The sequence below is a fragment of the Aythya ferina genome (assembly GCF_964211825.1).
Source record: "Aythya ferina genome assembly, chromosome: 3".
NCBI lineage: Eukaryota > Metazoa > Chordata > Aves > Anseriformes > Anatidae > Aythya > Aythya ferina.
The window spans coordinates 98,358,533-98,372,031 of NC_140298.1; the positions used below are offsets into that span (position 1 = coordinate 98,358,533).

The following is a 13,499-nucleotide window of genomic DNA, read 5'->3' on the forward strand; positions in this document are numbered from 1 at the left end:
TGCTTGTTTTAATTCACTTTCTTCCCCAGTATTAAAGATTTTTTTTCAGTCTGATATGAGTAAGTATTTTTTGGACTCTGAATAATTTAATGGTTGTGTGAGGCTAAACACTGAGGAGCAGTAATAACTACTAACTAACTATTTCATACTATTCTATTAATCAGAAGTTTATTATTGCAAACAAATCTGTTCTCCTGAAAAAAAAAAATGAAGTGGAAAACAAAAAACAAGGTATTTTAGCTTTGGCACTGCATGTCTATTTACCAATATAAGGAACTGTATTATTGCAAAAATTTCAGCTCTCATTAAAACACTGAAGTAGAAAACAAACCAAGATATTTTAGCATTGGCACTGTGTATTTATTAATATTCTGATATTAATATTCTGATATTTTTTTTTTCTTTAATGTTTCTCATAGAAATTTTTTCCCTTCTAGCAAAATAATTTCTTGCCCCAGTCCAAATCTTGGAAGTCCAGTGCATTTAATACCAAGCTGTTGAAGAGTTATACAACCACTGTTCCAAAAAAAATGGTCCATAAAAATTACAAGTAGGCAACAAAATCATAGGCATTTAAATACAGTCAGCTGATTCTCGGTCAATGAGAACCTTTATTTTCCTTGGGGTAAGAAAATGAGGCTACTTATCATGTAATATTCAGTCAGCTAGGACTGAATGTTTTGAATGGTATCTCACACAGCCTTCAACAGTTTGAAAACCCAACTGAACCTAAGTAGCGCTGTTCTGTGGATTAAGAATTTATGAAAATAAAGCCATGGGATAGGACAGTAAAGACAGAAACTCCCAGAACATAATTGCCTTTCACAATTGGCTAGACAAAAGAACACTGGAACTTAACAAAACAGAATACTGGGTTCTTATCAATAATTTGAGCATTATACCAGACTAATTTCACAAGTTTTGTTCTGCCAATATATTCCACTAGTTTTTGTGAAACTGCAAGAAAAACAGCTCGATGTCCAAGTGATAAGTAGTGTTCCTCAGGGACTCGTATTGAGACCAGTGCTGTTTAACATCTGTATTGGTAGCATGAACAGTGGGATTGAGTGCAAAGGCAAGTTTGTCAATGATACCAAGTTGCGTGCTGCAGCTGACATCTTGGAGGGAAGGAATGCCATCCAGAGGGACCTGGACAGGCTTGAGATGTGCAAACCTTGTGAGGTTCAGCAAGGCCAAGTGCAAGGTTCTGCATCTGGGCGAGGGCAATCCCAAACACAAATACAGGCTGGGTGGAGAATGGATTGAGAGCAGCCCTGAGGAGAGCCCGCAATGTGTGCTCGCAGCCCAGAAAGCCAGCTGTATCCTTGGGCTGCATCAAAAGCAGTGTGGCTAGCAGGGCAAGGGAGGTGATTCTCCCCCTCTGCTTTGCTTTCATGAGACCTTACCTGGAGTGCTGTGTTTAGTTCTGGGGCCCACAGCACACGGACATGCACAAAGGACATGGAACTGTTGGGGTGAGTCCAGAGGAGGGCCACAAAGATGATCAGGGGGCTGAAGCACCTCTCCTATGAAGACAGGCTGAGGGAGCTGGGGATGTTCAGCCTGGAAAAGAAAAAACTCCAGGGATACCTTATAGATATTCCTACAGGTATGGGTACCAACAGAAAAGCTGGAGAGGGACTCCTCTCAAGGAGTGGATTGATAGGACAAGGGGGAATGGCTTTAATCTAAAATAAGGTAGATTTAGATTAGATATAAGGAAGAAATTATTTATTCAGAGAGCAGTGAGGCACAGGAAAAAGTTGCCCAGAAAAGCTGTGGATGCCCCATCCCTGGAAGTATTCAAGGCCAGGCTGGATGGGGCTTTGAGCATCCTGGTGTAAGTGGGAGGTGTCCCTTCCCATGGCAGGGGAGTTGGAATTAGATGATCTTTAAGGTCCCTTCCAACCCAAACCATCCCATGACAATGAAAAATGCTGAAGGAAAAAAAAAAAAGGCAACACAAGAAACCCCAACCATTATTTATGAACACTTTATGTTTCAAAACAGTAAAAAGTACAGGGAGGCAGTAGTGTCTCACTTAGGGAACTTTTCAAATATTTTTATAGACAATGAAAACACACAAATGATAGAGGTATTTAAAAATCTTAGTCTTTTTAATGCAGTATATACTGTACCAGAGGGAAGATTAAGCAGAACTGTGTCTAATGTTACTACACAATACCCTGCAAAAACAGCCTCCTTTTGCCTAAAATGAGTTTCTGCCTAAACAACACTTGAAGAAAATCTGAAAAAGATGCGAGTATGTGGAGGTTTTGAGGAATGATTTGAAGGTCTATGTGGTGTCTTATGTATTCACCTCGAAAAAATGCAGTCCTCTGAATATAATACAATTGCTACTATAATGAACACAGACATGGCCACATTTTTAAGAGCACAATATAACCTTTCATACCTCTTCCAGTTGCAATTGACTTATCCTACATATTATCCATTGGATCACTGGCAGAATTATTGAGGTCTATTACCAATTTTAAATGTAGAAAATTAGGATGATTTAAGGTGATAACCAAAGGTAATGCCCTGTTCATGGTGTGAAAATGGTTTTTAAGACATGATAGTCTTGGTATATAGAGTCTCAGATTAGGAAATTGGTAAGAAAAACTACCTATTGATATTTGGAGGTTGTCATTAGAAGTCACTCTGCATCACCAGGTTAGCTATGTTATGAATTTGATGGGTTGTGTCAGAGAGAGTGAAAAATATGTAAATGTATTTTTACAATAGAACTATACCTACCAGGTGTCTATTCCTGATTGAGCAATCATGATTATAGCAGGTGCCTTTCAGGGTTAAAGCACAGGAGGATAGCAAAAGCCTTAAAAGACAAGCACAATATGGTATAAAGAAAAAACAAGGGTAGGAACACAAGGCAGAAATTGTAAATTAATGATCATTGAAGGAATACAGCTCTGAGAAAGGACTGAACCAGCCCTAACAGAAGACATAGAAGATGCATCCAACACACAACCAACCTAAGTTTAGTGAAAGTACATGGTGGTAACAAGAATGTTTGAGAACATACTGTACAAAAATAGGAACAGAAGAAGAGAGAAGATGAATGGCTCCAGCAGTGCCTGCCCTAGTTAAGTTTGCTTTGATTGATCAGCACCCAGAGGTCTTCCCTCCCCTGTGGCAGAGAAGGCAGCACTGTCATTCACCACATTTCACTGCTCCAACTCAGCAATTGTATATTGTGTTATCTTTTACTGTATAACTGGGCTAAGCAAACAGGAATTTTAAAGAGGAGCATGCCTGTTTTCTGCTTCAATTTTCCCACATGACAAAGTAATTGATATTGTAGCACTGAAACATAGTAAGGTGGGACGCAACAGGTGAATAATGTTGTTGTGTAACTTATGGAGTCTATTTATCCAAGGACTTCCTACTGCTCTGAATAGTGACATCTGCATCATAATTATTAAATCATACCTGAACAGCACCTAGATCCTCAGTCAAAAGATGTGGAGGTGTTAGTAACTGCAAATGGGGATTACCATGATACCTGAGCCAAAAAGCTCCTTTTCTAAAGCTCCTCAGAAGCCATAAAATTAACTACAAGGTGATTATTATACCCTGAAATCAATGCAAATAATTCTCTTGTTTTTGTTAAATGCGAAGCTTGCAACTGGGCCTTTGTGAAGTATTCACAATGGATGTCTTTAGGTACCCAGACTTCCTAAACTGGTTGAGAGAAAAATAGGTACCTGAATAGGTCCTCCACCTAGCCTCTAGGAAACCAGCTCTATTTCTTGACAATGTTGGAAGCATAGTGAAAATAACTAACTTAGGCACTTAGAAGTCTAATGTTAGGTCCTAGGAATAGTGCTGTATGTTTCCAGGCTACAGTTATTATTAATTCAATGTATACAATATACAATATTTGCTGTAGTATATGTGCAGTATTCTATGGTGTCAATCTGTGTTGTCAAACAGCTATGGATCGATGTTTCTGGCTTTTCTGAAAACACTCTCAGGAAAAACATGACTAGAAAATGAAAAGCAAGTTTAATGAGCAGATTTCTCCTGCATCCTTCAAAAAAATAAATGGATCAAGTCACAACACCAAAGCTGACATTTTAGTATTCCTGAAAAAATACATCTGTCTATAACTTGCCAGAAAACAAGAGGGTGCCATTCTACACTTACTCAATTATGACATATTGTTTCAGGGTCACTTTTTATTACCTGAACAAATGAGGTTTTCTTGCTCATCTTGAGCAGCAATATACTGGAATTAGAACTTAGGAAGATTCTTAAGTGTCTGAGTTTCGTGGGTCTTCTTAGGTAAGTTTTTTATTCTAATTTATATTGAGAACTTTTCAGGAATTAGTAAGAAAATAATTGCTACTTACTAGGAAAAAGAAGAAGTATTGAAATCGCTTTTGTAAAAGGATGGGTGTCTGAACAATGAAGCATGTTGTATTGAAAAGTAGTACTAAAAATTATCTTTAGAAGTACATTGCTCTAAGTCACAGTTCAGCTATGAGTGTTCCTGCAAAAACCTACAGGTATAATTTTTGTACTGCAAAAAGTGATCTTAGTATATATTCATAATAATTAAGTGTTATCATGACAATACCTAAATCTCATAAAAAATGCCAAGGCAAGATGTGACAGTGAAAAATAAGTGGGCCAGCTTTTGCTATTAACACAAACTCTGGAATTACCATGAACATAGGCTTTTTGTTTTCAGTGAGCATATCTCCTTAGTACTGCACAACAAAACACAAATGATTAATCTGATCTCACATGTATGTACAAAATTTTAACACATTTCCCTTTAAAAGTAATATACTATAGTTCCTCTAAGATACTGTATTACCTATTAGTAGCATGCTTCCTCTTCTACTTACATTTCTCTCTCTGAGAAACAACTGTTGCAGTAAGTAAAAGAAATGGCACTCAGCATCTGTATTTCAGTTCCCTCTGTGTCTGTGTGCAGGGCATTGGTGCAGAACAGACTCTTGTTCCCTGTCTTTTATGTAGGAATCTCCTTCAAGACTTGAGGGCCTTAGAGAAACTGGTAGAATTTAGAGATCTACACCAGTAACTGTCTTTTGAAAGACATAGTAATTTTTATTATTTATTTATTTGTTTGTTTGTTTGTCATATTGATGCATCAAGTGCCATGGTGTCTAACACTGTGTATTGTCTCTACTGGTAAAGAGCACAGACGTGCACGCTTCCAGAGACTGCTTTTTTTTTTTTTTTTTTTTTTTTTTTTTTCCAACTAGTTGGCTGTTTTCAAGCTATTCTTCCGTGTTACACAGATTCTTCATGTCTTCTGCACTAACAGGGATGGCTTTACTCTAAGAGAATGAATTACAGGAAAGAATGCGTGAAGAACATAATGTAGTTAGTTATATACCAAATATATACCAGAATTTAATATTGAGAAAAAAAAAGTAAAATAAAATGACAGTGAACATTGTTGTCATTTGAAAAAAAAAAAAGTGTTGCCAGTAGACCCATTAAAAAAAAATCTATGTCACATGAATATTGCCTTTTTCCTTGTGATTTGCTTCTGAACAGTTGGTTAACAGAAATGAATACAGCTTGCTAAGCATCTTCAACAGCAACAAGGTCAAGAGGTCAAAAGATAAGGACATAAAAGCCTTAGACACTATTCACCATGGAAGAAAAGGGCGATTTCCATGCCTGAATATGAAAAGGGTTCCACAGGTTACAGTTACACAGGTGAGGAGACAGTAATTTGGACATAGCGGAAATCTTATTCTACAGATGCAATAACATCTCTTGTATACACGCAAATTAGGGAGGAGAGCAGAATGATGTTTGTTATTTTGGGATTAATATATTTTAAAGGAAACATGCTGCTCTATTAATTTGAATTTGTGTACTGATTTCTTTATTTAGCACATGTGGTTGCATTGCCCAAAACAACAACCCAGTGTGTTCCTCCTCCTTCTTCTATTCCTTTCTCAAAGATACAGGATTAAATTTAAGCATATAGAACTCAACAAGCTATTTGCCTGAACAAGGAAATTAATGAGCAAATAATCTTTCACTAAAAGCATTTCTGAAATTATATTAAAGATTTCTTTGACAATATTCTTGATTTGTGTCAGTTACAGCTTTTGCATCATCAGCTGGCAGTTCATTAAATGGGGAAATCACACAGTCCATCAATCGTTTGACTGAAGGAATGAAAAATGGCAGGCTGTTATCACATCTGTTTATTATTGTTTTAATGTGGAATGATCAGCTGCACTGACAAACAAAATTCATTGATGGCTGACATGAAGAAGGCACAGCTTGTGAAAAGCTCAATAGGAACATTTGGGGATCGTCCTTGCTGCCATTTGAATTAATGGAAATTTTGCCATTGAGTTCAATAGAAGCAAGACCAGATCCTGTACAGTGCACTCATAATTATGCTAATATAATTTGAAATTTCAGTGATAGAAAAGTAAATAGCATAGTTAAATTGGTTTATTAGCATGGATAGAAAAATGACGTCCCCTCTCTTGAGCTCCCAGAACTTCTGCTAATGAAATACATCTATCTACTTAACTAAATACATATATATGTGAATTTCTATATTATATTCCAAAGCCTTCCAAATATTTTTGTTTGTTTCTTTCAGAATGTTACCACCTGAGATGTAACACTAGATTACATTCATGAACATTTGAAATTTTAACTTGTCATATTCTGTCTAGGTCAACAGAAACACAGTTTTCCAGGGAAACGATACCACTGCCATAAGATGGAAACCACTTTTTCCATTTCAGAATTGAGTACTTTAAAAGGTCTGTCTTTTCTTTCTCTTAAGGATTAAAATCAAATTTAAGAATTGTTTATCCAACTTTCCACGGTACAGTTTTATCAGTACAAGACAAATCATCACTTTTTTTTTTTTAACTTTTTTTTTATTTTACTTTTTACTTTTTTTTTTACTTTTACTTTTTTTTTTTTTTACTTTTTTTTTTTTTTTACTTCTTTTTTTAATGACATCCAAATACAATTTCTAATCTCATTCTCTGTTTTACCACATTCCTCCCATTCCTCCACATACACCCTAATTCTCTTCCTCTTCAATCCTGTTTCATACTCAAGTTATTTCTGTGAAACGAAAAGGTACTGAAGGTTTTTTTATACGTTTAAGGTCCTATATACGGGTCAGTATAACAGTTGACTACTGCTAGGCAATCACCAAAAAGGATGTCTAGTTTCTAGAAGAGGCATCTTTCTCCACAACAGGTGAGCAATAACATAGTTGCAAGCCACCTAATGAGGTAGATGAGATAAGAGGAGTGAATGGAAAGTTCCACCAAGCTCTGCTTTCTGTTTTTTAGTCCCATGCAGACTAGAGTACAGATAGCATACCAGTTTATTCATTAACCTGCTTACTGCTTCAAAGATACATAGGAGTATGAATACGTAACTAGAGAGAAATGCAGAAGAGATATTCAGAACAGAGCTACATTCATTTCTAAAACTAAAACATATTTGTAGACACAAATTAAAAGACTTTTTATAAATAATACTTTAGTGAAATCAAACACAGCAGTTGCTAGCTTGAGCAAGAGAGAAGTTAGATTACTTGGATTTTATGACTGTTGTGTCTTTGTGAATTTTTGAATCTATACTATTTCTGTTATATTAATTCAAGATAAATGTGCATTTTTCAAGTTGGATGAAATGAAAGGCTTTTTTAAATCAGAAATTAAATTAAAGGAAGGAAACTGGAAATACTGTTCTGGATACTAGCTTAACTGATGGCTGCCAGTTTTTCTGTTCTTGTGTATGTCATTTCTCTATTGAGTTTTGTTCCCTCTGCTCCTCAAGTTAATGAAACAATCGGATTTTTCTTTTAGAAATATGACTGAAAATATAGTATTGCCTGGATCTATTCGTTCATTTTCTCTTTCAAGATGTTCAGGTGGTTCTTTTCTGTCTTATGGTTATTCCCTAAAATATTCTAAAGACTCTTTTATGCCCCCCCCCTCCAAAAAATAAAATAAAATAAAATAAACTATTTTTGTCTTTTCATTCCTTAGATAGTTTTTGACGGAATATTTTTTTTTTTTTTGTTAAAGTTGCTCATTTAGAAGCAAACAAAAAATTTGTAATTTAGAGATGCATTTAAAACAATGTTATTTTCCATCTGCAAAGACATGGTCACTATTACTGTTGTAGGAATGGGAAGTCATAAGGAACTCATCTTTCACTAAAGAATAGCCACATTAATGTGAGTATAGCAGATGTCTCAGCAGATCAATAATATCCCCTTGACAGTCACTAACATATGCCAAAACATAACATCTGAAAAACAATGAGGAAGAACAAGACAATAAGCACCTGTTACACTATCCTAGTTTTATCGTTAAGGTGACACTTACCAAGTATTTCAAACTGAATACAAATCATCCAACAGAAAACTTGTATATTCTGCTTAAATATTTAGTACAAATTTAAAGGAAGAAAATTCAAAGACTACCTTGCAATTTACACCACTGTAGTGCATGAGAGGCACAGATTCAGTAGCAAGGAGAAAAATAATATACTATCATGCATGTTTTTAAGAGTTTAAAAACGTTAGTATACTTGAGAACAGATTAAATTCAAGTTGATGTGAGATTCTGTCACTCATGTTATTACAAGGTCCTGATTCTGGTGCTCTTACGCTAGTTTTTCCTCTATTCATCAAACCTGTATGCTAATATGGGGAAACATGGGTAGAAGCCATCTTTAAAATAAGTAATACAATCACAGTGGAGTATGTTCCTTGATGGATATATGAACAAGGACAGGTGATGAGAAAAAGCTGTAAGAGTGACTTCCTTAGAAGACAACAGAATAATTTTAATTTCTCCACAAGTGTCTATTACAGATAGTAGCTAATTTTTCAACACCACCACCACTGACAACTTCATCCGGATAACTATACCGGGCTTGCCAAAACTAAGTCAAACAAAAAGTTCTCAACATTCATTATTGCTTATTTATTTTTAGGAAAATATTTTTAACTTCATAATTTAATTTACAAAATAAAAATCAGTTATAAACACAATGCAGATTTGCATGCTTGGAATTCAAATGCCCAGCTTTTGAAGAGAGTGTATAATTACAGTGCATCTCAGTGTCTACCAAGGCTAGGTTCCTCAAGAAGAATGAATGGAAATCATGTGCACTCCTCTAAGACCATTTTTGTCAGGGCACAGAGAGCACTAACAGCTCTTTATGGCCTGCCCAACATCCCGTGTCCTTCCCCCGTCCCCTGCCCCTGCTTCTGCTCAATCCCAGGCTACTGGTCCCTGCCTGAGCGATGTTGTAAGTGTGTGTGTATCTCCAATTCTGTCTTCTTTATAGGCCTGGGACCTGAGCTGTTGGTAACTCATTTAATCCATGAGCTCTTTGTACATACGCTGCAACTTGCCTGCAGTTCTGACTTTGGACCTGGCTCCTACATAGAATCATAGAATCATAGAATCATAGAATATCCTGAGTTGGAAGGGACCCTTAAGGATCATCAAGTCCAACTCTTGACACCGCACAGGTCTACCCAAAAGTTCAGACCATGTGCCTAAGTTCACAGTCCAATCTCTTCTTAAATTCAGACAGGCTCGGTGCAGTGACCACTTCCCTGGGGAGCCTGTTCCAGTGTGCAACCACCCTCTCTGTGAAGAACCCCCTCCTGACGTCCAGCCTAAATTTCCCCTGCCTCAGCTTAACCCCGTTCCCGCGGGTCCTGTCACTAGTGTTAATGGAGAAAAGGTCTCCTGCCTCTCGACACCCCCTTACGAGGAAGTTGTAGACTGCGATGAGGTCTCCCCTCAGCCTCCTCTTCTCCAGGCTGAACAGACCCAGTGACCTCAGCCGTTCCTCGTACGTCTTCCCCTCCAGGCCTTTCACCATCTTCGTAGCCCTCCTCTGGACACTTTCCAACAGTTTCATGTCCTTTTTATACTGTGGTGCCCAGAACTGCACACAGTACTCGAGGTGAGGCCGCACCAGCGCAGAGTAGAGCGGGACAATCACCTCCCTTGACCTACTAGCGATGCCGTTCTTGATGCACCCCAGGATACGATTGGCCCTCCTGGCTGCCAGGGCACACTGCTGGCTCATATTCAACTTGCTGTCTACCACGACCCCCAGATCCCTCTCTTCTAGGCTGCTCTCCAGCGTCTCATCGCCCAGTCTGTACATGCAGCCAGGGTTTCCCCGTCCCAGGTGCAGGACCCGGCACTTGCTCTTATTGAACTTCATGCGGTTGGTGATCGCCCAGCTCTCCAACCTCTCCAGATCCCTCTGCAAGGCCTTTACGCCCTCATTGGAGTCCACAACTCCTCCAAGTTTGGTGTCATCAGCAAACTTGCTCAAAATACCCTCTATTCCTACATCCAGATCATTTATAAAAATATTGAAAAGTACCGGCCCTAAAATGGAGCCTTGAGGGACCCCACTGGTGACCGCCCGCCAGCCTGACGCAGCTCCATTTACCATAACCCTTTGGGCCCTGCCCGTTAGCCAATTGCTCACCCATCGTATGATGTTTTTATTTAGCTGTATGGTGGACATTTTGTCCAGTAGGATCCTATGGGAAACCGTGTCAAAAGCCTTGCTGAAGTCCAAAAAAATCACATCAGCTGGTTTCCCTTGGTCCACCATACGGGTGATCTTATCATAAAAGGAACTTATCATAAAATGGACATTGGATCCATGTTATAGCCCTGTCTCTGGACCTGTCTCCTCTTACTCCTGGCTAGAGCCACAAGGCAGACCCTAAACTCGATTCATTGCTTGTCTTGCCTGTGTTCAGCCCCTGTGTGAATGCACCCCATGGATAAACGGGCAACTCTGCTGGGTCTTCCTGGTTCCCTGGCCCTGAAGAAGCAGTCAACCCCTGCTCCCTGATGATTCTGTATCAACTTCTATATATGCAATAATCCCTAAACAAAAAATGTCAACTTCGTATTTGGCATCTAATTCATCTAATTCAAAATTGAACTTATGTGTTAATAATCACAGAATAATAGAAAAACGGGCTTGAAAGAACTATGGGATAAACTATAAAGTTTATCTACTTAGCCTGCAGGAGGGATAAATGAGGGATAAATATCTACATTGTTTCCAGTGTTACATCAGGAATCTGAAGAGGTCCCAGCTGACTGGAAGCTGGCAAATGTCATTACAATTTTCAAGAAGGGCAGGTAAGAAGACCCTTGTAATTACAGGCCTGTCAGTCTCACTTCAGTGCCCAGTAAAATTATGTAGAAAATTATTCTGGGAGGTATTGAAAATCACCTTAAGGACACTGTGATCATTGGTCATAGCCAACATAGGTTCATGAGGAGAAGGTCCTGCATAACAAACTTAATTTCCTTGTATGACCAGGTCACCCATCTAGTTGACCAAGGGACGCCAGTTGACAGAATCTGCTTGGATTTCAGTAAAGCTTTTGATATTGTTTCTCACAGTATCCTTCTTGACAAACTGCTCAGCATACAGCTAGATAAAAGCATAATGTGATGGGTGAACAATTGGCTGATGGGTCAGGCTCAAGCTTTTGTAGTAAATGAGGTTGCATCAAGCGGGCAGACAGTCACTAGTGGGATTCCTCAGGGCTCCATTTTAGGGCCAGTTATCTTCACTGTTTTCATAAACAACTTGTTTTGAGTAAGTTTGCATATGATATTAAATTGGGAGGAGCTGTTGATTCTGTCAAGGATGGAGAGGTCGTCCAGAGAGATCTTGCCAAATTAGAGAGCTGGGTAATCACCTACAATATGAAGTTTAACAAGAGTGAGAGCCAGATTCTGCACCTGGGATGGGGCAACAATGGCTACAGATATCCCTGGTACAGGCTGGGGGATGAGAGGCTGGAGAGCAGCCCTGCAGAAAGTGATCTGGGCATTTTGGTCAACAGCAAGTTGAACATGAGTTAACAGTGTGCCCTGGCAGCCAAAAGAGCCTACTGTACCATGGGGTGAATCAGGCATGGCTTTGCTAGCTGGTCAAGTGAAGTGACTGTCCCTCTCTGCACTGGTGCATCCTCACCTCAAGCACTGTGTGCAATTTTGCTGCCACAGTGTAAAAAGGAAATAAAACTATTAGAGAGTGTCCACAGGAGGGCTACAAAGATTCTAGGTTCTCAAAGGTTCTAGAGAGCAAGACATATGAGGAGCAGCTGAAGTCTCTTGTTTTGCTCAGTCCAGAGAAGAGCAGACTGAGGGGAGCGGATGGGCAGGCACTGAGCTCTGCTCTCTGGGGACAGCGACAGGACCCCAGGGAATGGCATGGAGCTGGGACAGGGGAGGGTCAGGCTGGGGGTTAGGGAGACGTTCTTCACTGAGAGGGTGGCCAGGCACTGGAACAGGCTCCACAGGGCAGTGGTCACATCTTTGAGCCTGCTGGAGTTCAAGATGTGTTTGGACAATGCTCTCAGACAGATAGTCTGGTTTTGAGTTGGTCTTGTGTGGAGCCAGGAGTTGGACTCAGTAACTCTTGTGGTTCCCTTCCAACTCAGGATATTCTATGTTTCTATGATTCCAAGTCCTGTCTATCTGAGCAGTTCTTAAAAAGGTCCAGTGGTGGAGGTTCTATCATTTACCAAGAAATCCATGGCAGGGCTTCACTGATGTTGCATTTAAAAGTGTTTTCCAATAGTGAAATAGGTCACAATTTTCAGAACTGAAATCTACCTCATTTCTTCTGGACTATGTTCACTGGACCATGTATTTCTCAAGTACAATTCCTCAAATTGCAGCTGTCTAGCTGGCTAGTCTACCAGAGACTTAATTTATTCCCAAGTACAGGATTCCTTCACGTATCTGTCTGGCTCTACTTCTGCTTTGTGCTTGCTTTCTCACAACACTATGTGTTCATACTCATCTTTTTCTGAAAAACTGCTACCAAAGCAGCTGTCTTCATTTGTATCACTGCAATAAATAGTTCCTGCTTTAAGATTTCATGTGCTTTGCCACTTTGTCAAAATCATTTTGAATTCTAATCTCATCCTCCAGTGTACAAGCATTCTCTCCCAGTTTTGGATCATATGAAGATACAATAAACTCAGTCTCTATTCATCATTGAAGTTGTTAATAAAGGGATCCTAGACAACGTATCACATCAAATAAAAGACACATGACAGCTAGTGCTTTGCTCTTTTACTCTATTTAACTTCTTGCTCTAGAATTTTTCTGAGGATTGATGCTAACTGCCAACAATTGCCAGATTGTTCTCTTTGTTCTCTTTACAGTCAAGCACTGTGATTGCCTTTTTCCCAATACTCTAGACATCTTGTCTCCTTCTACAGGATCTCAAACATTGCTAAAAAGAGTTCTGGATGTGTACATATATATGGTAGTAACAATCTTCATGCCATGCAACTGCACAGAAGAGTTGTATTGCTAACACAGCAGAAAGCCCCGGAGTTCTCTGCTCTAAACATGAATCATGAAATACACTGGTCTATGCCAACCTGGCATAATGCCATGCATTTGTTGCAA

The 13,499-nt window shown here is 39.0% G+C and overlaps 1 protein-coding gene and 1 long non-coding RNA gene across 22 annotated transcripts in view; both read right to left on the reverse strand.

Moving 5' to 3' along the window:
* Positions 1 to 13,499, reverse strand: part of DLGAP2 (DLG associated protein 2) — a 478,278-nt gene that overhangs the window by 194,154 nt on the left and 270,625 nt on the right. The gene's annotated exons all lie outside the window — the stretch shown is intronic.
* On the reverse strand, positions 8,833 to 11,063 carry LOC311433954. Its single transcript, XR_014691113.1, has 2 exons — positions 10,686 to 11,063; positions 8,833 to 9,454 (listed from the first exon to the last, which is right to left on the reverse strand). It is a non-coding gene; the product is annotated as an uncharacterized lncRNA (long non-coding RNA).